Source organism: Lissotriton helveticus, chromosome 12 (assembly GCF_964261635.1).
Source record: "Lissotriton helveticus chromosome 12, aLisHel1.1, whole genome shotgun sequence".
Lineage (NCBI taxonomy): Eukaryota > Metazoa > Chordata > Amphibia > Caudata > Salamandridae > Lissotriton > Lissotriton helveticus.
Window position 1 is genome coordinate 847,592,956 of NC_136073.1, and position 23,561 is coordinate 847,616,516.

Below are 23,561 nucleotides of genomic sequence, written 5' to 3' on the forward strand. Positions count from 1 at the left end.
TGGTAGTGAGGGGGGCCGCAGGGACCCCCTCCTGGAGCCCTTAATGGCCCTGGGACCGCCATCCCCTAGGACTGGCTCCTGCAGTGTCCCGGGGTACCCACCCCCGGGACACTGGTGTTTGCTATGGCAGGGCGGCAGCCGCAAGTTTCCTGAAAAATCCAAACAAGATTGCTTTTCCACAGGGGGAATTACATGTTAGCAGCTCCCCTTGTGGAAAAGCCGGCTCCCGCAGGAGGTGGGGAGCCGGCGGGACCGTGGGGGAATTGGGGCTCCCCCACGATCCCCAATGGAGAGGTCAGGCCCCTGAGGATGGGGGTCCCTGGGCCATAATTGGCCTCAGGAGGGGGGGGGCCACGCGGCCCCCCTCCCTTCTAAAAAATATATATATAAAAAAAAGTTATTAGCAATTTTCACTGTTTGCCTTATTTATTCATTTAATTGCACCTGCATTAGAATAAGCCGGTCTTTTGATTAGATGTTAGAGATACACCACTTCAAGATGGCCGCTGCATAACGGGTCATGAGTCCTTTAATTTATTTTCACAATTTTGTTCACACGAGATTTGTTTTCAAAACTTTATTTATTGTTTGTGTATCACTGCTAAAAACACCCGTGACCAAGGCGAGAGCTTCGCCGAAACGCGTTGGGGTTTTTGTTCCATTGCCCGTTTCACATGCTGCAATGAACTAATAAATCTTTCTTGGACTGCGCATTGGAGATTGGATTGGTCTTTAACTTTCGGAGTAGAGTGCATCTGCGTAGTTGAGGCTGCGCGCTGTGAAACAAAATATATATATATATATATATGTACACAAACACGTTTAAAAGCGCTACGCAAACAGGATAGGCCAGACATAAAACTAAGACTAAAGGCGATAGTCCTACTTTTTATGTCTGGCCTGTCCTGGTTTTAGCGTCTCAAAATTTGGTTACTCCACCTAAGGACGGGGCCCAGAAACTCCAAATGAGGTAACCCATTGTGGAAGGCCCATCCGCCGCAGCTGGATGCTATCTCTGGCACTGACCGGAATGTTCCAGAGAACGCTTAGCGGCATGGCTGCTTTATGGGAGTTCCGCGGATCCCCCAGATACCTTCGCGGATCCAATTGCTGGCCGCCTGTAGAATCCGTCTGCACAGCCTGTACCGAAGTGAACCTTCATTTAAAGAGCGGCGATGACGAGCCTAATGGGTTCCTCCTCTGCAAATCCACCGCAATCTGTGAAAACGCTGCATTAATGTCGATAAATAAATAAACAGCGCGGGCCGTCTGCTCCTTTGTCTCTTTTGGTTAAATAGTTACATTAAAAACCAAAAACCAAGCAGGCCAGGCCCTGCTTCCATTCAGTATTAATTGACTGGTATTGTAGCATTAATGCTGCTGGGCTCAAGTTACAGGTGCGTTAATTGGGTTACTATGGCAGGCCTTCGGATGGAGGTGATGCACAGATACATCACTGCCCTCCACCGCCTTCTCGATGACTCAAGCCCACCCTGATTGAACGTCCATTAGAGGTAGCCAGGGCTCGCAGCTACTTATTCGAGCTTGTCCTTTTGCTTCCCTGCCACTAGGAGGAGGAGGCATAGCTCCTCGCCATATAAGTATAGCACCTATCATTTTGCACTGCTTGAATCGCAGGCTCAGTACCACAGAAGTATGGCACCTATAATTGTGCACTCTGTGAGTCGCCGGCTCAGTACCATTAAAGTATAGCACCTATAATGGTACACTTTGTGAGGCGCGGGCTCAGTACCATAGTAGTATAGCACCTACAATCCTGCACTGCGTGAGTCGCTGGCTCTATGCCATTGAAGTATAGCACCTATAATTCTGAACTGCGTGATTCGCGGGCTAATTTCCATTGAAGTACAGCACCTATAATCCTGCACTGTGCAAGTTGTGGGCTCAGTACCATATAAGTATAGCACCTATAATGCTGCACTGTATGAGTGGAGGGATCATTGCCACATATGTATAGCACCTATAATGGTGCACTGTGTGAATCGAAGGTTCATTGCCATCGAAGTATAGCACCTATAATGCTCCGCTGCGTGAGACGAGGATCATTGCCACATACGTATAGCACCTATAATGGTGTACTGTGTGAGTCGAGAGTTCGTTGCCATTAAAGTATAGCACCTATAATGGTGCACTGTGTGAATCGAAGGTTCATTGTCATCGAAGTATAGCACCTATAATGCTCCGCTGCGTGAGACGAGGATCATTGCCACATACGTATAGCACCTATAATGGTGCACTGTGTGAGTCGAGGGTTCATTGCCATTGAAGTATAGCACCTATAATGCTGCACTGCGTGAATGGAGGGCTCATTGCCATTGAAGTATAACACCTATAATGTTGCATTGTGTGAGTGGAGGGCTCATTGCCATTGAAGTATAACACCTATAATGCTGCACTGTCTGAGTCAATCAATCAATCAATCAGAAAATTTGCAAAGCGCACTCAGGGCTGTTTCTAGGTGTTTTGCAGCCCTAGGCGAGAATTGAAAAATGCCCCCCCCCCTCCCTTTTACAACCATCACTCTGTCCCCCTGTCAATCAGGCCACTGCAGTTTCTCACTCTCTATATACTTTAATTCTTTCTCTTCCCAAAAAATCATTTAGCACTCTTTGAGAACTTTAACTGCCAGTTACAGTGGCAACTCTGCTCGTATTGCTGCAGAATAGACTGACCTTGGTGACTTGCCCATCCCTATACCAGGCTGTCATCTCGTCATCTTCCATCTCATCAAAGGGTGAGCTCAGGAGCCTCACTTAATCCTGTGACATGATGTATGAGGGTACAGAGAAAAATTTAGAAGTGAAAAACTTAACTCTGCGCAGTGAAGACAGATGTCAGCTTTCAGTTACCTGCCTCAGACTCTGAGCCTGGAAGGGGAAACATCCTTTACAACGCAACTTTTACCACGCAGTGCCTTTACGGCGCAACTTTTACAACGCAAACCATTACAACGCATTGCGCTGGGGGGCGTTCTAGGATAGGGAATAAGTTTAATTTACTGTCCAACACCTTCCCTAGTGTCCACGGGGACTGGAGTTGGAATAGTAAATTAAACTATTCACTATCCAGCACCCCAAAGCGCTATGCGTTGTAAAGGTATGCGATGTAAAAACCGCGTTGTAAAGGCATGCGATGTAAAAGTATGCGTTGTAACGTCATACATCCCCTGGAAGTAACTGCATGCTGCCTGAGTGTCCATGCAACAGCAGCTGAGGAGCAGTAGTGGTTGATGCTGGCAGCGGAAACCAGGAAAGTTGGAGAAAAAAACTGTCTATGTGTGAGAGAGACGGTGAGTGCATGTGTGTGCGTTTGATTGTGTGTATGTGTGAGAGAAAGGGGAGAGAGAGAGAATGTGTGTCTGTGTGAACATGTGAGCGAGCGCGTGTGTTTGCGAGTGGAAATTACACATTTCTGGCAATGGCATATGTAAAGTAATTCTTGGCCCTATTTATTGCCGGCACATTTTGAATAAATAGGGTCCACGCCTGGGGAGCGTCAGGCTGCACTGGCTTGGCACACCAATGGCTATTAAGCCAATCTGTGTCAAATTTGACCCCATATAATTCAAAAAAATTCCCAGTGGAGAATCTCCCTGAGCCCTTATAGCAGAAGTCTATGAATATGATTGAAACCTGCACTGCTACCATCAATGCTGTTCCTGATCGCTGTGCCTTTCGTACATAGTTGTGCCTTTTCATGTGGTGCTGTGGCTGGTATTGAGGCAGTAACTGGACATTGGGGCTGTAATTGGACTGCATAGCACGGTCATCTGGATATATATATATATGCCCATGGGTATATGATAGCCACATCCTTGTTATAATTGCAGATCTGTTGGAATATGTAGCTCAAAAAGACTTGTACCTCCTTTAGCATTTTTGTTATTTTATTGACCAGGGATTTAATTTTGCTCTTCAGACCATAAATTGCTGCTTATTGCACAACTGCTGCTGAGTCAACATATGCCAGGTCTGATTCCTATTTTATGCAGAGGTTAGTAGGGAGGTCGTCGAGGCGCTGGGTGTTTATGAAAGAAGGCCACGGCATCTGACCTTGTCTTGATACGGCACCTTTAGTTCCCTCCTTGGAACACTGTTATTTTTTTCCGATTCCCTCCACTGGAGCTGACCGCCCCCAAATAGCAGCATTTATTTGGAGTGTCAGAGCTGTGATAAGCCTAACCATAATTTCCGAGCCGCCAAAGATAAACAGCAACACAAATGGATTGTTTCTCTCCCTTTACTTTAGAAACATCTTTAGGGTGACAAGACGGGCTGCGTTGAACTTTGTCCTCCACTGCATCCCTAAGCTGTTGCAAGAAAGTGACAGGCACACGGCTGTAACTAATGCTTACTGTATGAAATGACCAATCTAACTGCGCTGTTTAATGAAAAGATGAAGAAAAAAAAAAAAAGAAAGTGACAGGCGATCTGAAGCTCCTGTTTTTGCCGCCCTCCCCCTTTTGCCACCCTAGGCGGCCGCCTAGTCTTGCCTAATGGAAGAAACGGCCCTGCGCACTACATACCTGTGAGGGTCTCAAGGCGCTGGGGGGGGGATGCTGCTACTGCTCGAATAGCCAGGTCTTGAGTAGTCTTCTGAAGGTTATAAGGTCCTGGGTCTATCGTAGGAGGATGGGGAGGGAGTTCCATGTCTTGGCGGCGAGGTGGGAGAACGATCTGCCGCCGGAGGTTGCTCTTCAGATGCGGGGGATGATGGTGAGGGCGAGGTCGGCGGAGTGGAGCTGGCGGTTGGGGGTGTAGAAGGTGAGTCGTCTGTTGAGGTATGCTGGTCTGGTGTTGTGAAGTGCCTTGTGTGCATGGATGAGGAGCTTGAAGGTTATCCTCTTGTTGTCGAGAAGCCAGTGCAGTTCTCTTAGGTGGGGTGTGATGTGGCTGCGGCGAGGGATGTCGAGGATCAGGCGTGCAGAGGCGTTCTGAATGTGTTGTAGGCATTTCAGGAGTTTGGCCCGGGCTCCTGCGTTGAGGGTGTTTCCGTAGTCCAACCTGCTACTTACAAGGGCCTGGGTGACCGTTCTTCTTGTTTCGGTGGGATCCACCTGTAGATCTTGCAGAGCATGCTGAGGTTGTTGAAGCAGGAGGATGAGACGGCGTTGACCTGCTTTGTAATGGAGAGCGTGGAGTCAAGGATGAATTCCAGGTTGCGTGCGTGGTCGGTAGGTGTTGGTGCTGTTCCCAGTGCGGTCGGCCAATAGGAGTCGTCCCAGGCTGAGGGGGTGGAGCCGAGGATGAGGACTTCTGTCTTGTCCGAGTTTAGCTTCAGACGGCTGTTCTTCATCCATTTGACGACAGCTTTCACTCCTTCGTGGAGGTTGGTTTTGGAGGTGAGGGGGTCCTTGGTGAGGGAGAGGATCAGCTGGGTGTCGTCGGCGTAGGAGTTGATGTTGAGGTTGTGCAGTTGTGCGACGTGGGCGCGCGTGCCATGTAGATATTGAACAAAGTCGGGCTGAGGGATGAGCCTTGGGGTATGCCGCAGATGATCTCAGTGGCTTCGGAGCTGAAAGGGGGGAGGCAGACACTCTGGGTTCTGCCGGAGAGGAAGGAGGTGGTCCAGTCCAGTGCCTTGTCTCGGATCCCTGCGTCGGGAAGGCGTGTGCGTAGGGTGCATGGCAGAAAGTGTCAAATGCGGCTGACAGGTCCAGGAGGATGAGGGCCGCGGTTTCGCCGTTGTCCAGCAGGGTCCAGATGTCATCGATGAGGGCAGTTTCGATGCTGTGGTTACTGGGGAACCCGGACAGGGACGGGTCCAGGATGCTGTTCTCCTCGAGGTAGCGGGTCAGTTGTCTGTTGACGTTCTTCTCGATGACCTTCGCTGGGAACGGGAGCAGGGAGATGGGTTGGAAGTTCTTGAGGTCCTTGGGGTCGGCCTTGGGTTTTATGAGTAAGACTTTGATCTCGGCGTGCTTCCAGCTGCCCAGGAAGGTCGCCGTCTCGAAGGAGATGTTGATGGCTTTCCGGAGGTGGGGTGCATTGGTGGTGCTTGCTTTGTTGAAGATGCGGTGTGGGCATGGGTCTGACAGAGAGCTGGAGTGGATGGTGTTCAGGATTTTGATGGTGTTGTCATTGTTTATGTTGGTCCAGGAGAGCGGGAGATTGGTGCGGATGGTGGCTGTGGGGATGGAGATCTCAGTGGCTGTTGGGGCGGTTGTGACGTTGAAGCTGTTGTGGATGTCTGCGTCTTGCGATGGAAGAAGGTGGCAAGGGAGTCTCACAGGTCTTGTGAAGGTGGGATGTCGTTGGTGTTGGAGTTGGGGTTGGAGAGTTCCTTCACAATGTTGAAGAGCTCTTTGCTGTTGTGTGCGTTGTTGTCTAGGCAGTCTTTGAAGGAGGCCCTTTTGGCGGATCTGATGAGCTGGTGGTGTCTGTGGGTGGCGTTCTTGTGGGCCGCGTAACTGTCCGGTGTCTGTTCCCGGAGCCATAACTTCTCTAGTTTTCAACAGGTTTGATTGAAGGCCTGGAGGTCGTCAGTGAACGAGCTGGCTTTCTTGCCGGTGTGTCTGTTGGGGCGTTTCTTGATCGGGGCAAGAGTGTTGGTGCAGTCTTCGATCCACTGTCTGAGGTTGCTGGCGGCCGTGTCGGGGTCGGTGGGGTTGGAGGGTGGGCTCCGGGCGAGGGTGGTGGTTAGCTGGTCTTCGGTGACTTTGCTCCAGCAGCGACGAGGAGTCTGTTGGGTGTGGTGGTGCGTGGTGGGTTTCCGGATGGTGAAGTGGATGCAGCGATGGTCAGTTCAATGGAGTTTGGTGGTGTGGCTGAAGGAGACGTGGGAACTTGCGGAGAAGATGGGGTTGTGCGTGTGGCCGGCAGAGTGGGTGGGTGTTGTGACGAGCTGTCTGAGTCCGAGGTTGGCGAGGTTGGCGGTCAAGGTGGTGGAGTTGGTGTTGCTGTTGGACGATGGCGATTTCTCCTCCTGTGCCATTGGTGTAGTCCCTTCGGGTGATCTTGTAGCTGTCCGGTATGGCTACGACAATATCCGGTGCCGAGGAGGGGTTCATCCAGGTCTCCGTCAGGAAGACGACGTCTGGGGAGGTTGAGTCGAGTAGGTCCCAGAGTTCAACGGTGTGTTTGTAGGCGGAGTGGGTGTTGAGAAGAATGCATCTGATGTGGTTGCGTTCTTTCAAGGTGGGTGGATTGGCAGGTCGGATGCTGGTGAAGCTTCAGTTCCAGCAGGAGAAGGGTCCTTGGGTGCGCTTCGGGGCGGCCAGGGAGCAGGTATGTGATTGTCCGGTGTTGAGTGCGAGGAAGGTGCTGGCATCATAGCGGAGACGGGTATCGTGGCGTTAGCAGGGGCCAGGGGTTCTGGCGCTGGGTGAGGTCCAGGCACTGACGGGCATAGGCAAGCTTGTCTTAGGAGTGTTTTCGGTGCGCAACGGCGCGGCTGCACAGTGGCCACCATATAAGGGGAGGTGGGAGGGAGGAGCAGCTGGGAGGTGGGAGCGGGGCGGCAAATGGGTGAGCGGGGTGGCGGGGCCGCAGGGGACGCAGCGGTGGAAAAACGGGCGGGAGGGGGGTACAGAAGGAAATAAGGGGGGAAGGAGAGAAGGGAACGACTAAGGAAAAACAGGCAATTTAAGCGAAAGGCAAAGGCAAAATACACAGAAATTAAGAAAAAACAATTAAGGACAATTTCAGGAGCAAGAAACAATTAAGCACAATTCCAGGAGTGACTGAGGAACAACAGGCAATATAAGGGAAAGGCGAAAATACACAGAGATGAAGAAAAACAATTAAGCACAATTTCAGGAGCGAGAAACAATTAAGCACAATATCAGAAGCAAGACACAATTAACATAAATGAGGCCACGGGCGGCCAACTTACAGCATGGAGCTGGGGTGCACGGGCACACAGGTGGTGCTGTGCGGCATGGGGAGCGGCCTACCTGTAAACAGGGTCAGGGGTCGCTCTGAGGATTCATTGCCATTGAAGTATAACACCTAAAATGCTGCACTGCGTGAGTGGAGGATTCATTGCCATTGAAGTGTGGCACCCATTTTTTTTTTTAAAGACGTTTATTAGCATTAGTAAGCAGTACACAATGCGGAACCTACAACCCTGGGGCCGGCTGCAACACGTCAATCAATAGAAATAGAAATTATACATAGCTCTGCAGCCAATAACATCAGATCCATTAGCATAGATAGTATTGTATGCATCACGTGTACTCACATTTCGTGTTTACATTCAAATGACGTCTTGTTTTTTCATTTTATAATAAAAGGAACCAAATCTATAAACTCAACTGTTCTTATCCGGTTTGCTCAGAAATTCCGTAGTGTCGACGAGGTATTATTCCGGTATCCACTGTACTGATATATATGGTAGTCTGATATAGACCCTATGGTTATTATTATTCGGACAAATTTCGTTGATTCACGTATTCAATCGATCGATACATGGACGTACATTGCCCTTATGTAACGGTGAGCAACCTTCCCAATATCATTGAAGTGTGGCACCCATAATGCTGCATTGCATGAGTCAAGAGTTCAATGCCATAAAATTACAGTACCAATAATGCTGCACTTCAAGACTAATTGCTATATTAATATAGACGTGGCGAGCCAGAGGGCGCTGCTTCTCAAGTTGATTTTGCTGCCATTCAGGTAGATTTTCCATTGGAGCAGCAGCTTTCTGACCGCAAACGGGTGCGACCACCCGCGTTGGGTAAATCTTACCAGGTGCCCTACTTAAAACCAAAAATCACGCTAATGGATGTCAAATCTCACTTGTGCTAACCAACTTACCGCTGGCAGACCACACACAAAAAAATACAAGCCACACGCAGGTGGTGGAATTTGACCGGAACTCCCCGTTACATGAGTAATGTGGAGTGGCCAACACTCCGCCAATTCTACTAGCTTAGCGAAACTTATCGCCAACCCCTACATATGACTCATTTAGTGAGGCAGCGCTGTTCACCGCCTGTGGACCAACACATTACATTTGAAGCTTCTTGCCCGCTGCACCAGGCATGTCCTGACCAACAAACTGGAGCTTCTCTCGCCCTCACTTAGTTTACATTCATCAAGGAATTGTTTGAAGCAATTCAGCCATTTTTGGAAAGTCTTCAGCGGGCCCGGGTTTTTTTGGTCCAAGCATCCTGTCGTTGTAACTTCTCTACATCCTCTATGTTTTTCGCTTGAATTTCAACGTAATATTTACTTTCAGAAAAGAATACAAACCTAGGTTTTTTTTGTGTAAAATGCATCCTTGTGTCAAAAATTGTGCTTCAATTTACCATAAAATTACGGATTTCCATCTTGCGTAATTAAATGTTATTTAACGTGATTTTGTCACAATTTTGCGTAATTGCAGTAGAGCAAAATACATGAATTTGGACATCTATAAAGAATAAAAATACTATGAGGGACAAATAACAGTATGCAAACAGGCATGGAATGGAGGGTAACAACAACAACTAAGGACACATTGCCAGGCACGGACTTCATTTCAGAGTGGCCTTAAATGCTGTTTCACCTGCTTATGCCATGAAAGCATTCCAATATTCAAGACGCAGGTGTATAAGTGTACAGTGCCTAGTGTTTCTAGCCTCTTGGGGTTCCAGTGTCCCATCCTCCACAATCTGCAGGCCAGGCTGGGCCGGCCCCTGATCAACAGCTTGGAAGCCTGAATCATTGGACTTCTGGTATTTAATTTTTTCCAGATATTTTGCTAGATTTCATATGGCTTCTCGCTAAGTTTTCCCATTTCCAGTTTAACCAATAAACACAAGTAACACCCCATTCAAATGCTTTGCGAGTTTAAACAGGTAAATACTGTTTCTGTTGCAGCACATAGAACCTACAAAAAATGCCCCATCTGTCAGGGCCAAAGTGCCAGACTACCCGAAAGGCCAGTCCAACACTGGGCCTACATATAGTTTTTAAAAATATTGCCCCATTGGGTGTAGATTTTATATTATTAACTCCAGTGGGGACACAATATTTCTGACAGACAATTTTTTGGTTATGGTATTATGGTGCCATAGCCCACCGACTCTTCGATTTCCTCCATCTCAGATTCTCTTGGTAGGTGCATCATTCTGTGTGACCCACCATCTGGTATGTCTGGTTTGCCTGGTAAGGTCTTGTCGTAGTGTGCTACATTTCGCTCTGACTTCTACCAACTCCTGGCACGGTCGTATTTCTGTTCCAGGAAGATGCTTGTACTATGTGGAGTCCTTTGAGGCTCCTCGTGGTCCCATGTCTCGGACACTGGTCGGTATACATACCTTGTTGGCCATTGGGAAGTCTTTCGATGTGGCGTCAGCATGAACTTCTGATGACGACAAGCATCTCCTATGCACTGATCAACCACCAGCTTGAACATGCTCTCCAGCTCTGTTCAGGCTGGGTGAGTCATCACTTATTGAAGCTTGATGCCAGAAAGATGGAAGTGGTGACTATAGCACAGAATTGTCTTTGGGATCATATTCGGCCAGGGAAATGTAGTTGCTGACAACCCCTGATGCAAAAGTCTAAAATCTGGTTTCACAAGGACTTGTCGAGAACTCAAACTTGGCAACCTTGTACAGTTTCCATCTGATGAGGCTTCTCGGAAAAATACTTCCATTCATTCTTCAGCCTCTCCGGGCAGCAATAGTGAGAGAAATCTTCCGTCTAGGCCTGATGATTACAGCTGCTCTCTGGACTTCTTTCCATTATAACTGGCAAGCTGCATCATGTCCGGGAAGTGGTATGCGGTATTTAGCCTTCTACCAAATTTCCGAAGTTTTGGATGCAGCCTTGGTAAACTCTACCAAATCTCTGAATTTTAGTATTCAATCTTGTTAATTTCCAACAAATCACTGCATTTCTAGTATTCAACCTTCAATAATTCCACCAAATCTGTGAATCTCTAGTGTATAACCGTCATAAATCCCACCAAATCTCTGCAACTCTAGCATTCAGTCATGGTAAATTCCACCACATTTCTGAATCTCTGGTTTTCAATCTTCATAAATTCCTCCAAATCTCTGCATCTCTAGCTTTCAGTCATGGTAAATTTCACCAAATGTCTGAATCTCTGGTTTTCAATCTTCATAAATTCCTCCAAATCTCTGCATCTCTAGCATTCAGTCATGGTAAATTTCACCAAATTTCAGAATCTCTGGTTTTCAATCTTCATAAGTTCCTCCAAATCTCTGCAACTCTAGCATTCAGTCATGGTAAATTCCACCACATTTCTGAATCTCTGGTTTTCAATCTTCATAAATTCCTCCAAATCTCTGCATCTCTAGCCTTCAAGTCATGGTAAATTTCACCAAATGTCTGAATCTCTGGTTTTCAATCTTCATAAATTCCTCCAAATCTATGCATCTCTAGCATTCAGTCATGGTAAATTTCACCAAATTTCAGAATCTCTGGTTTTCAATCTTCATAAGTTCCTCCAAATCTCTGCATCTCTAGCATTCAGTCATGGTAAATTTCACCAAATTTCTGAATCTCTGGTTTTCAATCTTCATAAATTCCTCCAAATCTCTGCATCTCTAGCCTTCAAGTCATGGTAAATTTCACCAAATTTCAGAATCTCTGGTTTTCAATCTTCATAAGTTCCTCCAAATCTCTGCAACTCTAGCATTCAGTCATGGTAAATTCCACCACATTTCTGAATCTCTGGTTTTCAATCTTCATAAATTCCTCCAAATCTCTGCATCTCTAGCCTTCAAGTCATGGTAAATTTCACCAAATGTCTGAATCTCTGGTTTTCAATCTTCATAAATTCCTCCAAATCTATGCATCTCTAGCATTCAGTCATGGTAAATTTCACCAAATTTCAGAATCTCTGGTTTTCAATCTTCATAAGTTCCTCCAAATCTCTGCATCTCTAGCATTCAGTCATGGTAAATTTCACCAAATTTCTGAATCTCTGGTTTTCAATCTTCATAAATTCCTCCAAATCTCTGCATCTCTAGCATTCAGTCATGGTAAATTTCACCACATTTCTGAATCTCTGGTTTTCAATCTTCAAAAATTCCTCCAAACCTCTGCATCTCTACTCAGCCATGGTCCTTTAACCACATCTCTGAATCCTTAGTTTTCAACCTTCATAAATTCCACCAAATATCTATTATTCACTCTCGTAATATCTCTCTGAATCTCGCGTATTCAGCGTTTGTAAATCTCACGAGGGCCGGAGTCCCGCCGGGCTCTCTTCTTTGCTCATCGGGCCTTTTATGCACCTGATCCCAGATCTATCTTGTCTAGATTCCATGTACAACTTCTCTCACCCGAGTTTGCTATGGCTTCCTACTTGTCTTAGTAGTTCATCCTCCGAGCCAAGTGAAAGGGTGGCAGGGCCTTCACTGCTGTCAGCTTCCCACTCTTCCGCTCTTCTGGGAATCCCTCATCAGAGAACATTCCAGAAGCCCCTGAAGGCCCACTTTTCCTGTTACAACCAGATATCGAGCTAGTTCAGTCTATAACCTTCGATCCACCAGCCCTGGTGCCTAGAAGCCTTCGCGCCACCCGCAGCGCTGTATCAGGAATGTCACTTACCCATAGCAGAAGCTTCTTGCCCCTGGCATCTACCCCAGTGTATTTAAGGCAGCACCTGCCTCTTGCCACCGGGTTTGTCTGTTAATTATCCCCAGTGTGTGCCCACCTGAGGCTCTAAGATACATATTCACTGTGCCCTGCTTCTGCCTCCGTGCCCGGGTTTTGCCCCAATATGCCCCCTTTCTGCCTCTAAGCACAGGTGTTTTTGCGCTGATGATCTGTTTTGGTCCCTCCGTCACACTGACCCAGGCACCCATCAGGTGCACACTGAAGCCCCACCGACCACCCCTCCCACCCCAGTGGCAGCCATCTGCGCGTGACGCTGTTCTCGTGCCAGCTTAAGCTGCCCCCCATAACACACTGAGCATCTCCCCGCCACCGCCACCCCCCGGGAAGCAGGAGGGGGATGGGGAGGGACCCGGACGGTCCTCCGCTCCGAGAAGAAGGAGAGCCCGGGCTCGGGGGGCACAGGGAGCGGGGGCCCCCCTCCTCCGCTCCCGGGATGGCTCCGCAGGCGGCTGCTCCCGACGCTGGGCCGGCCTGAGCGGCGGGATCCGGCCCCGCAACCCCCGGAGGAGGAATGGTAGGACCCGCGGGGGCTCTTTGGGGAGGGGAGGCCGCGCGCACCGCAATATTTGTGAATGGGACAGAGTGTCCTGGGTGTCTGCAGGAAAGGATGGGGGGGGGGGGGGTGCAGGATGGGGGAGGGGCTCAAGCCAGGGATCAGTCGGGGATGGAGGACTGGGGAGGGGCTAAGAGGCAGCCTCTGTGGAATCTGCAATGAGATGCGACGGAGGGGGGGGGGGGGTGATGTTTCAATGTTTGGGGGCGCCATGACGCCCTAATAAGGTCCCCTGAACCTGCTGGCGGGGGCTGCTTGTGGGAGAGAGAGGCGCACAGGACATTGGCCACGGCTGCTCTGAGATGGGGGGCTGTGAGGGTAAATGGGGAGGTCTGTTGAAGGTGGTCGATCTGAGGGGGGGGCTGCTGAGAGAGCTCTGTCTGGGTCTGAAGGGGGGGGGGGGGTCTGTTTACAATCCTTCGCTGCGTAGACTCGCGGGTAACAGAGCTGTCTGCGAGACACCCAGCTGCCTCTGGCTATGAGAGAGACGTCTGTCTGTGAAGGACGGGGGTGTCTGTGAGAGGCAAGGGCTGTCATGGACAGGGCGGTCTGTCTCTCAGAGGCAGGGTCTGTCTATAGTAAAGACGTCTGTGAGAGGGAAGTCTGTCTGTGAAGGACGGGGGTGTCTGTGAGAGGCAAGGTCTGTCATGGACAGGGCAGTCTGTCTCTCAGAGGCAGGGTCTGTCTATAGTAAAGACGTCTGTGAGAGAGACGTCTGTCTGTGAAGGACGGGGGTGTCTGTGAGAGGCAAGGTCTGTCATGGACAGGGCAGTCTGTCTCTCAGAGGCAGGGTCTGTCTATAGTAAAGACGTCTGTGAGAGGGAAGTCTGTCTGTGAAGGACGGGGGTGTCTGTGAGAGGCAAGGTCTGTCATGGACAGGGCGGTCTGTCTCTCAGAGGCAGGGTCTGTCTATAGTAAAGACGTCTGTGAGAGGGAAGTCTGTCTGTGAAGGACGGGGGTGTCTGTGAGAGGCAAGGTCTGTCATGGACAGGGCAGTCTGTCTCTCAGAGGCAGGGTCTGTCTATAGTAAAGGTGTCTGTGAGAGAGACGTCTGTCTGTGAAGGACGGGGGTGTCTGTGAGAGGCAAGGTCTGTCATGGACAGGGCGGTCTGTCTCTCAGAGGCAGGGTCTGTCTATAGTAAAGACGTCTGTGAGAGAGACGTCTGTCTGTGAAGGACGGGGGTGTCTGTGAGAGGCAAGGTCTGTCATGGACAGGGCGGTCTGTCTCTCAGAGGCAGGGTCTGTCTATAGTAAAGACGTCTGTGAGAGAGACGTCTGTCTGTGAAGGACGGGGGTGTCTGTGAGAGGCAAGGTCTGTCATGGACAGGGCGGTCTGTCTCTCAGAGGCAGGGTCTGTCTATAGTAAAGACGTCTGTGAGAGAGACGTCTGTCTGTGAAGGACTTGGGGTGTCTGTGAGAGGCAAGGTCTGTCATGGACAGGGCGGTCTGTCTCTCAGAGGCAGGGTCTGTCTATAGTAAAGGTGTCTGTGAGAGGGAAGTCTGTCTGTGAAGGACGGGGGTGTCTGTGAGAGGCAAGGTCTGTCATGGACAGGGCGGTCTGTCTCTCAGAGGCAGGGTCTGTCTATAGTAAAGACGTCTGTGAGAGGGAAGTCTGTCTGTGAAGGACGGGGGTGTCTGTGAGAGGCAAGGTCTGTCATGGACAGAGCGGTCTGTCTCTCAAAGGCAGGGTCTGTCTATAGTAAAGACATCTGTGAGAGAGACGTCTGTCTGTGAAGGACGGGGGTGTCTGTGAGAGGCAAGGTCTGTCATGGACAGGGCAGTCTGTCTCTCAGAGGCAGGGTCTGTCTATAGTAAAGGTGTCTGTGAGAGAGACGTCTGTCTGTGAAGGACGGGGGTGTCTGTGAGAGGCAAGGTCTGTCATGGACAGGGCGGTCTGTCTCTCAGAGGCAGGGTCTGTCTATAGTAAAGACGTCTGTGAGAGAGACGTCTGTCTGTGAAGGACGGGGGTGTCTGTGAGAGGCAAGGTCTGTCATGGACAGGGCGGTCTGTCTCTCAGAGGCAGGGTCTGTCTATAGTAAAGACGTCTGTGAGAGAGACGTCTGTCTGTGAAGGACGGGGGTGTCTGTGAGAGGCAAGGTCTGTCATGGACAGGGCGGTCTGTCTCTCAGAGGCAGGGTCTGTCTATAGTAAAGACGTCTGTTAGAGAGACGTCTGTCTGTGAAGGACTTGGGGTGTCTGTGAGAGGCAAGGTCTGTCATGGACAGGGCGGTCTGTCTCTCAGAGGCAGGGTCTGTCTATAGTAAAGGTGTCTGTGAGAGGGAAGTCTGTCTGTGAAGGACGGGGGTGTCTGTGAGAGGCAAGGTCTGTCATGGACAGGGCGGTCTGTCTCTCAGAGGCAGGGTCTGTCTATAGTAAAGACGTCTGTGAGAGGGAAGTCTGTCTGTGAAGGACGGGGGTGTCTGTGAGAGGCAAGGTCTGTCATGGACAGGGCGGTCTGTCTCTCAGAGGCAGGGTCTGTCTATAGTAAAGGTGTCTGTGAGAGGGAAGTCTGTCTGTGAAGGACGGGGGTGTCTGTGAGAGGCAAGGTCTGTCATGGACAGGGCGGTCTGTCTCTCAGAGGCAGGGTCTGTCTATAGTAAAGACGTCTGTGAGAGGGAAGTCTGTCTGTGAAGGACGGGGGTGTCTGTGAGAGGCAAGGTCTGTCATGGACAGAGCGGTCTGTCTCTCAGAGGCAGGGTCTGTCTATAGTAAAGACGTCTGTGAGAGAGACGTCTGTCTGTGAAGGACGGGGGTGTCTGTGAGAGGCAAGGTCTGTCATGGACAGGGCAGTCTGTCTCTCAGAGGCAGGGTCTGTCTATAGTAAAGGTGTCTGTGAGAGGGAAGTCTGTCTGTGAAGGACGGGGGTGTCTGTGAGAGGCAAGGTCTGTCATGGACAGGGCAGTCTGTCTCTCAGAGGCAGGGTCTGTCTATAGTAAAGGTGTCTGTGAGAGAGACGTCTGTCTGTGAAGGACGGGGGTGTCTGTGAGAGGCAAGGTCTGTCATGGACAGGGCAGTCTGTCTCTCAGAGGCAGGGTCTGTCTATAGTAAAGACGTCTGTGAGAGGGAAGTCTGTCTGTGAAGGACGGGGGTGTCTGTGAGAGGCAAGGTCTGTCATGGACAGGGCGGTCTGTCTCTCAGAGGCAGGGTCTGTCTATAGTAAAGACGTCTGTGAGAGAGACGTCTGTCTGTGAAGGACGGGGGTGTCTGTGAGAGGCAAGGTCTGTCATGGACAGGGCGGTCTGTCTCTCAGAGGCAGGGTCTGTCTATAGTAAAGGTGTCTGTGAGAGGGAAGTCTGTCTGTGAAGGACGGGGGTGTCTGTGAGAGGCAAGGTCTGTCATGGACAGGGCAGTCTGTCTCTCAGAGGCAGGGTCTGTCTATAGTAAAGGTGTCTGTGAGAGGGAAGTCTGTCTGTGAAGGACGGGGGTGTCTGTGAGAGGCAAGGTCTGTCATGGACAGGGCGGTCTGTCTCTCAGAGGCAGGGTCTGTCTATAGTAAAGACGTCTGTGAGAGAGACGTCTGTCTGTGAAGGACGGGGGTGTCTGTGAGAGGCAAGGTCTGTCATGGACAGGGCGGTCTGTCTCTCAGAGGCAGGGTCTGTCTATAGTAAAGACGTCTGTGAGAGGGAAGTCTGTCTGTGAAGGACGGGGTGTCTGTGAGAGGCAAGGTCTGTCATGGACAGGGCGGTCTGTCTCTCAGAGGCAGGGTCTGTCTATAGTAAAGACGTCTGTGAGAGAGACGTCTGTCTGTGAAGGACGGGGGTGTCTGTGAGAGGCAAGGTCTGTCATGGACAGGGCAGTCTGTCTCTCAGAGGCAGGGTCTGTCTATAGTAAAGGTGTCTGTGAGAGGGAAGTCTGTCTGTGAAGGACGGGGGTGTCTGTGAGAGGCAAGGTCTGTCATGGACAGGGCGGTCTGTCTCTCAGAGGCAGGGTCTGTCTATAGTAAAGACGTCTGTGAGAGAGAGGTCTGTCTGTGAAGGACTTGGGGTGTCTGTGAGAGGCAAGGTCTGTCATGGACAGGGCAGTCTGTCTCTCAGAGGCAGGGTCTGTCTATAGTAAAGGTGTCTGTGAGAGAGACGTCTGTCTGTGAAGGACGGGGGTGTCTGTGAGAGGCAAGGTCTGTCATGGACAGGGCGGTCTGTCTCTCAGAGGCAGGGTCTGTCTATAGTAAAGACGTCTGTGAGAGAGACGTCTGTCTGTGAAGGACTTGGGGTGTCTGTGAGAGGCAAGGGCTGTCATGGACAGGGCGGTCTGTCTCTCAGAGGCAGGGTCTGTCTATAGTAAAGACGTCTGTGAGAGAGACGTCTGTCTGTGAAGGACGGGGGTGTCTGTGAGAGGCAAGGTCTGTCATGGACAGGGCGGTCTGTCTCTCAGAGGCAGGGTCTGTCTATAGTAAAGACGTCTGTGAGAGAGACGTCTGTCTGTGAAGGACGGGGGTGTCTGTGAGAGGCAAGGTCTGTCATGGACAGGGCAGTCTGTCTCTCAGAGGCAGGGTCTGTCTATAGTAAAGGTGTCTGTGAGAGGGAAGTCTGTCTGTGAAGGACGGGGGTGTCTGTGAGAGGCAAGGTCTGTCATGGACAGGGCGGTCTGTCTCTCAGAGGCAGGGTCTGTCTATAGTAAAGACGTCTGTGAGAGGGAAGTCTGTCTGTGAAGGACGGGGGTGTCTGTGAGAGGCAAGGTCTGTCATGGACAGGGCGGTCTGTCTCTCAGAGGCAGGGTCTGTCTATAGTAAAGACGTCTGTGAGAGAGACGTCTGTCTGTGAAGGACGGGGGTGTCTGTGAGAGGCAAGGTCTGTCATGGACAGGGCGGTCTGTCTCTCAGAGGCAGGGTCTGTCTATAGTAAAGACGTCTGTGAGAGAGACGTCTGTCTGTGAAGGACGGGGGTGTCTGTGAGAGGCAAGGTCTGTCATGGACAGGGCGGTCTGTCCCTCAGAGGCAGGGTCTGTCTATAGTAAAGACGTCTGTGAGAGGGAAGTCTGTCTGTGAAGGACGGGGGTGTCTGTGAGAGGCAAGGTCTGTCATGGACAGGGCGGTCTGTCCCTCAGAGGCAGGGTCTGTCTATAGTAAAGACGTCTGTGAGAGGGAAGTCTGTCTGTGAAGGACGGGGGTGTCTGTGAGAGGCAAGGTCTGTCATGGACAGGGCGGTCTGTCTCTCAGAGGCAGGGTCTGTCTATAGTAAAGACGTCTGTGAGAGGGAAGTCTGTCTGTGAAGGACGGGGGTGTCTGTGAGAGGCAAGGTCTGTCATGGACAGGGCGGTCTGTCTCTCAGAGGCAGGGTCTGTCTATAGTAAAGGTGTCTGTGAGAGGGAAGTCTGTCTGTGAAGGACGGGGGTGTCTGTGAGAGGCAAGGTCTGTCATGGACAGGGCGTCTGTCTCTCAGAGGCAGGGTCTGTCTATAGTAAAGACGTCTGTGAGAGAGACGTCTGTCTGTGAAGGACGGGGGTGTCTGTGAGAGGCAAGGTCTGTCATGGACAGGGCGGTCTGTCTCTCAGAGGCAGGGTCTGTCTATAGTAAAGACGTCTGTGAGAGGGAAGTCTGTCTGTGAAGGACGGGGGTGTCTGTGAGAGGCAAGGTCTGTCATGGACAGGGCGGTCTGTCTCTCAGAGGCAGGGTCTGTCTATAGTAAAGACGTCTGTGAGAGGGAAGTCTGTCTGTGAAGGACGGGGGTGTCTGTGAGAGGCAAGGTCTGTCATGGACAGGGCGGTCTGTCTCTCAGAGGCAGGGCCTGTCTATAGTAAAGACGTCTGTGAGAGAGACGTCTGTCTGTGAAGGACGGGGGTGTCTGTGAGAGGCAAGGTCTGTCATGGACAGGGCGGTCTGTCTCTCAGAGGCAGGGTCTGTCTATAGTAAAGGTGTCTGTGAGAGGGAAGTCTGTCTGTGAAGGACGGGGGTGTCTGTGAGAGGCAAGGTCTGTCATGGACAGGGCGGTCTGTCTCTCAGAGGCAGGGTCTGTCTATAGTAAAGGTGTCTGTGAGAGGGAAGTCTGTCTGTGAAGGACGGGGGTGTCTGTGAGAGGCAAGGTCTGTCATGGACAGGGCGGTCTGTCTCTCAGAGGCAGGGTCTGTCTATAGTAAAGGTGTCTGTGAGAGGGAAGTCTGTCTGTGAAGGACGGGGGTGTCTGTGAGAGGCAAGGTCTGTCATGGACAGGGCGGTCTGTCTCTCAGAGGCAGGGTCTGTCTATAGTAAAGACGTCTGTGAGAGGGAAGTCTGTCTGTGAAGGACGGGGGTGTCTGTGAGAGGCAAGGTCTGTCATGGACAGGGCGGTCTGTCTCTCAGAGGCAGGGTCTGTCTATAGTAAAGGTGTCTGTGAGAGGGAAGTCTGTCTACGAGGGGAAAAGTCTGTCTATGAGAGCCAAGGTCTGTCTCTAGGTGAGATGTCTGTCTACGAGAGAGAAAGTCTGTCTATGGGAGCGAAGGTCTGTCTCTAGGTGAGATGTCTGTCTATGAGAGGGAAGGTCTGTCTCTAGGAGAGAAGTCTGTCTATGAGAGGGAAGGTCTGTCTCTAGGAGAGAAGTCTGTCTATGAGAGAGATGGGCTGTCTATGGGAGGGAAGGTCTGTCTATGAGAGAGAAAGTCTGTCTATGAGAGGGAAGGTCTGTCTATGAGAGGGAAAGTCTGTCTATGAGAGGGAAAGTCTGTCTATGAGAGGGAAAGTCTGTCTATGAGAGCCAAGGTCTGTCTCTAGGTGAGATGTCTGTCTACGAGAGAGAAAGTCTGTCTATGAGAGGGAAAGTCTGTCTATGAAAGGGAAGGTCTGTCTATGAGAGGGAAAGTCTGTCTATGAGAGGGAAGGTCTGTCTATGAGAGGGAAAGTCTGTCTATGAGAGGGAAGGTCTGTCTGTAGGGGAGACGTCCGTCTACAAGAGGGAAGGTCTGTCTCTAGGAGAGACGTGCGTCTGTCTACAAGAGGGAAGTTCTGTCTGTGAGAAGTAATGTCTGTCTGTAGGAGAGACGTCTGTCTATGAGAGATATGGGCTGTCTATGGGAGGGAACGTCTGTCTCTAGGAGAGAAGTTTGTCAGATGGATGTCTGTCTATACCTAGGAGGGGCGCCTTTTTATGAGAGACGCCTGTCTATGAGAGAGAAGGTCTGTCTATGAGAGGGAAGGTCTGTCTCTGAGAGCCAAGGTCTGTCTCTAGGTGAGATGTCTGTCTATGAGAGGCAAGGTCTGTCTGTGGGAGGGAAGGTCTGTCTCTGAGAGCCAAGGTCTGTCTCTAGGTGAGATGTCTGTCTATGGGAGGGAAGGTCTCTCTGTAGGAAATATGTCTGTCTACCAGAGAGAAAGTCTGTCTATGAGAGGGAAGGTCTCTCCGTAGGAAAAACGTCTGTCTATGAAAGAGAAAGGCTGTCTATGGGAGGGAAGATCTATCTCCGGGAGAGACGTCAGTCTATAAGAGGGAAGGTCGGTCTCTAGGAGAGACGTCTCTCTACGAGAGTGAAGGTCTGTCTGTGAGAGTCAAGGTCTGTCAATATGAGGTACGTCAGTCTGTGAGAGGCCCCCTACCTACGCTTCTCTGGCATGAGCGGGTTTGACATCATGCCCACCTCCTTTTTATCTGAGTTTATTCTTCTGCAGTGGAGGGGCGTGGAGGGGTAACGGAAAATGGCCGCTGGGAGGAGTCTGGACGGACTTGAACTTGAAAGATGAGCCAGAGAGAGGAGCAGAGAGTAAAACAATCACAGTGAGAGCGGGTGGGGGTGGGGGGTCTATCCCTGGACAACAAATAACCAGGGCCACTGGAATTCTGCGTCATCATCTTTTTTTCGCATAAATATAAATTTGCCACATAATCAATCATAAACTGCACAATCTGCAGATTTTAGCAAAAAAATTGTTTCTAGCTTAAATGGATCAAAAGTTAGTAAAAACATGGCGAGGTTTGTCCGCGCTGAGCGGAAGGCACTTTGCAAAGGTTAACTGGTTATCTTTCAGGTGCTTTTTTCTGTATTTGGTCGTTATAGTGGCACTAGTGAGGTGACATCTTTGCCTAGACAGTATGCCCATTTGTAAAAATTACAAAATAATGAAGCAATGGTATTAAAAAAAAGTGTTGCATTACGCCGCTTAATTTGCCATTTCTTACCCCATAATTTAGTCAAACCTGACACATAATTTGGAGCCCCCCTGCTGCATAATTCTAGCGGCCTTGCAAATAACCTATGTCAAAAATCGGGCCATGAATAACGGGTACACACAGCTTACATAGCTACCCCCAGGGCAGGAGGAGTCACACACAGTCCCTGGACTCCAGACTATACCAGGTACTGTGACATGATGTCTAGACTATACCCGGTAAAGCAGGTACTGTTATCTGTCTCGGCCGGGGAGAAGAAGCTTCATTGCTGATCAAAGCTTCCAAAGGTTGTATGGTTGAGAGAGGAGACGGGTAACTACTCAGGAGCCCTCGAGGCCTACCGAATAGAACCGGCCACATGATGTGGTTCGATGAGATCTATTGACACAAATCTCTTGTTTTTGCAGCCAGCAAGGGGCGGTAAAAGTACAGATCTGGTACCTTCCACTTCCAGGACAGCTACAGGCGCTCTGTAGGACGGCCTGAATTCCTTCTCGTACTGTTCCATGGGAAGGGCAAACCCACAGACTGGAAGGAAAGCTGTCCAGTCAGGAGCAGGGAAATGAGATAGACAAGAATGCCAGCCAATGACGAGCGAGGACGGACACAAAGCCCATTCTCAGTCTATTTTGGATGCATTAGGTCTTTTTGCCAACAGACAACTAAAACTGTCTGCTAGTGAGACTTAAAGAATGGGTAAGAGGCAAAAATAAAATAGGGATTATGAACTTTATCCAGAAAGAGTGGCCTTTAGCTGCGGCCTTTAAGAGGAAGCTATGCACAGATCAGCAAACTCGACCCACCTTTTACCTGATCTCTGGCAACCCTTCACTTCCAGCTGCCGTCATTGGGTATAGACTGGAGATTGCGAACTAATTATATTTTGCCTTTGCAGACTGGGCCAACTGTTGAAGTCAGAGGGCAGGGGCTTCATACAAGAGTCTGGAACCATTCAGACAGGAGGCATGCACTTTATTTCATGTCAGGCCCATAGTCGCAGCAACAGCAGGTAGGTCTTCTCAGGGCTCAATCCTCCCTCCGACTGCCCCATCGCCGAGCTTCCACTGCAGGCCACACACCATCATTCTATTACACCATCCACTCTCTGCATCACAGACACCAGCTCCGACATACAGAGAATGTGAACACACAGGATACTGCACCAACCCTATGCATATCTGGCATCCCCACACCACTATTTTTTCCCAAAAAGAGCTTTCCATTCTAACTTTATTCGGCCACAGTCCCTGGGAACGGGCACACTGGCATCACCAAGGTGCAGTTTATTTCGAACTTACAGGGAGAGAACCCAGATGAATTTTATTTTTGCCTTACTGGGAGGAAACCCAGATGCATTGTGCTTTTTAAACTATTGGACGAAATCCCAGATCCATTTTGTTTTGTTAGTATTGGAAGAAACTCCAGATGCATTTTATGTTGGTAACATTGGGAGAAATCCCAGACATATTTTGGCTCATACATTTCCACCCATAACTGGATATGTCTGTGAGTCTCCCTAAGTGAGAGAGGTATGCTCAGACATGGGTCCCATGCTCATCGTGCATAGGAACTCAAATACAACCTAACCAGTAGCAGCCGGCATTTCTCGTGGGTGGGGGGGCGGGCGCGCGTGGGCATTTGGTGGTCATAACAAAAAACATCTAAAACCTACCTTTCCACCGGGTCCCGCGTCTTCACTGCTGCTGCTCTCCTGCTTCTGACAGGAACAGGAAGCAGGCACTCAGGCTCCCTCCCCATAGCATGCAGTGTTGTGATTGGACTGGAGCACTGTGACACTGCGCTCAGCCAGGGGCTAGAGGGGTGTGCATGTTCTCCAGAAGTGCGCATGACTGGTTTGGGCAGCCCAAGAGGACTGTCCACACAGTCTTTGCGCACTCTGGAGTGGCCAAACCACTCCTCCCCTGCCCTGCTTTGAAAGCAGAGTGGCCTTGCCCGCCCACAAAGCAAACATAAAATAGTAACAAGCATTTGCAATGCAATAGGTCTCGCAGCATTAAAGTTTGAGTTATTGGCATTGTATATGACAATGTGTTGCATTACATTCTTAGCAAAGTCTGTATTGGTGTATAAAGATGATTTGCAAGATGATAGCTGTTGCAAAATATTAAGCAATGTTGGCAATAATATTATATTATAATAATATTGTAAGTTACTGTTGTACTTATAAGCATTTTGGTAGCGTATAGTGATGTTGTGGTGCTCCTGAGTGATGCTGTGGTGGTGCAGAGTGATGCTGTGGTGATAGGATAGATAGTGAGGGTGAAAGATAGATAGAGGGAGGGCGAGAGAGAGATAGAGGGAGGCCGAGAGAG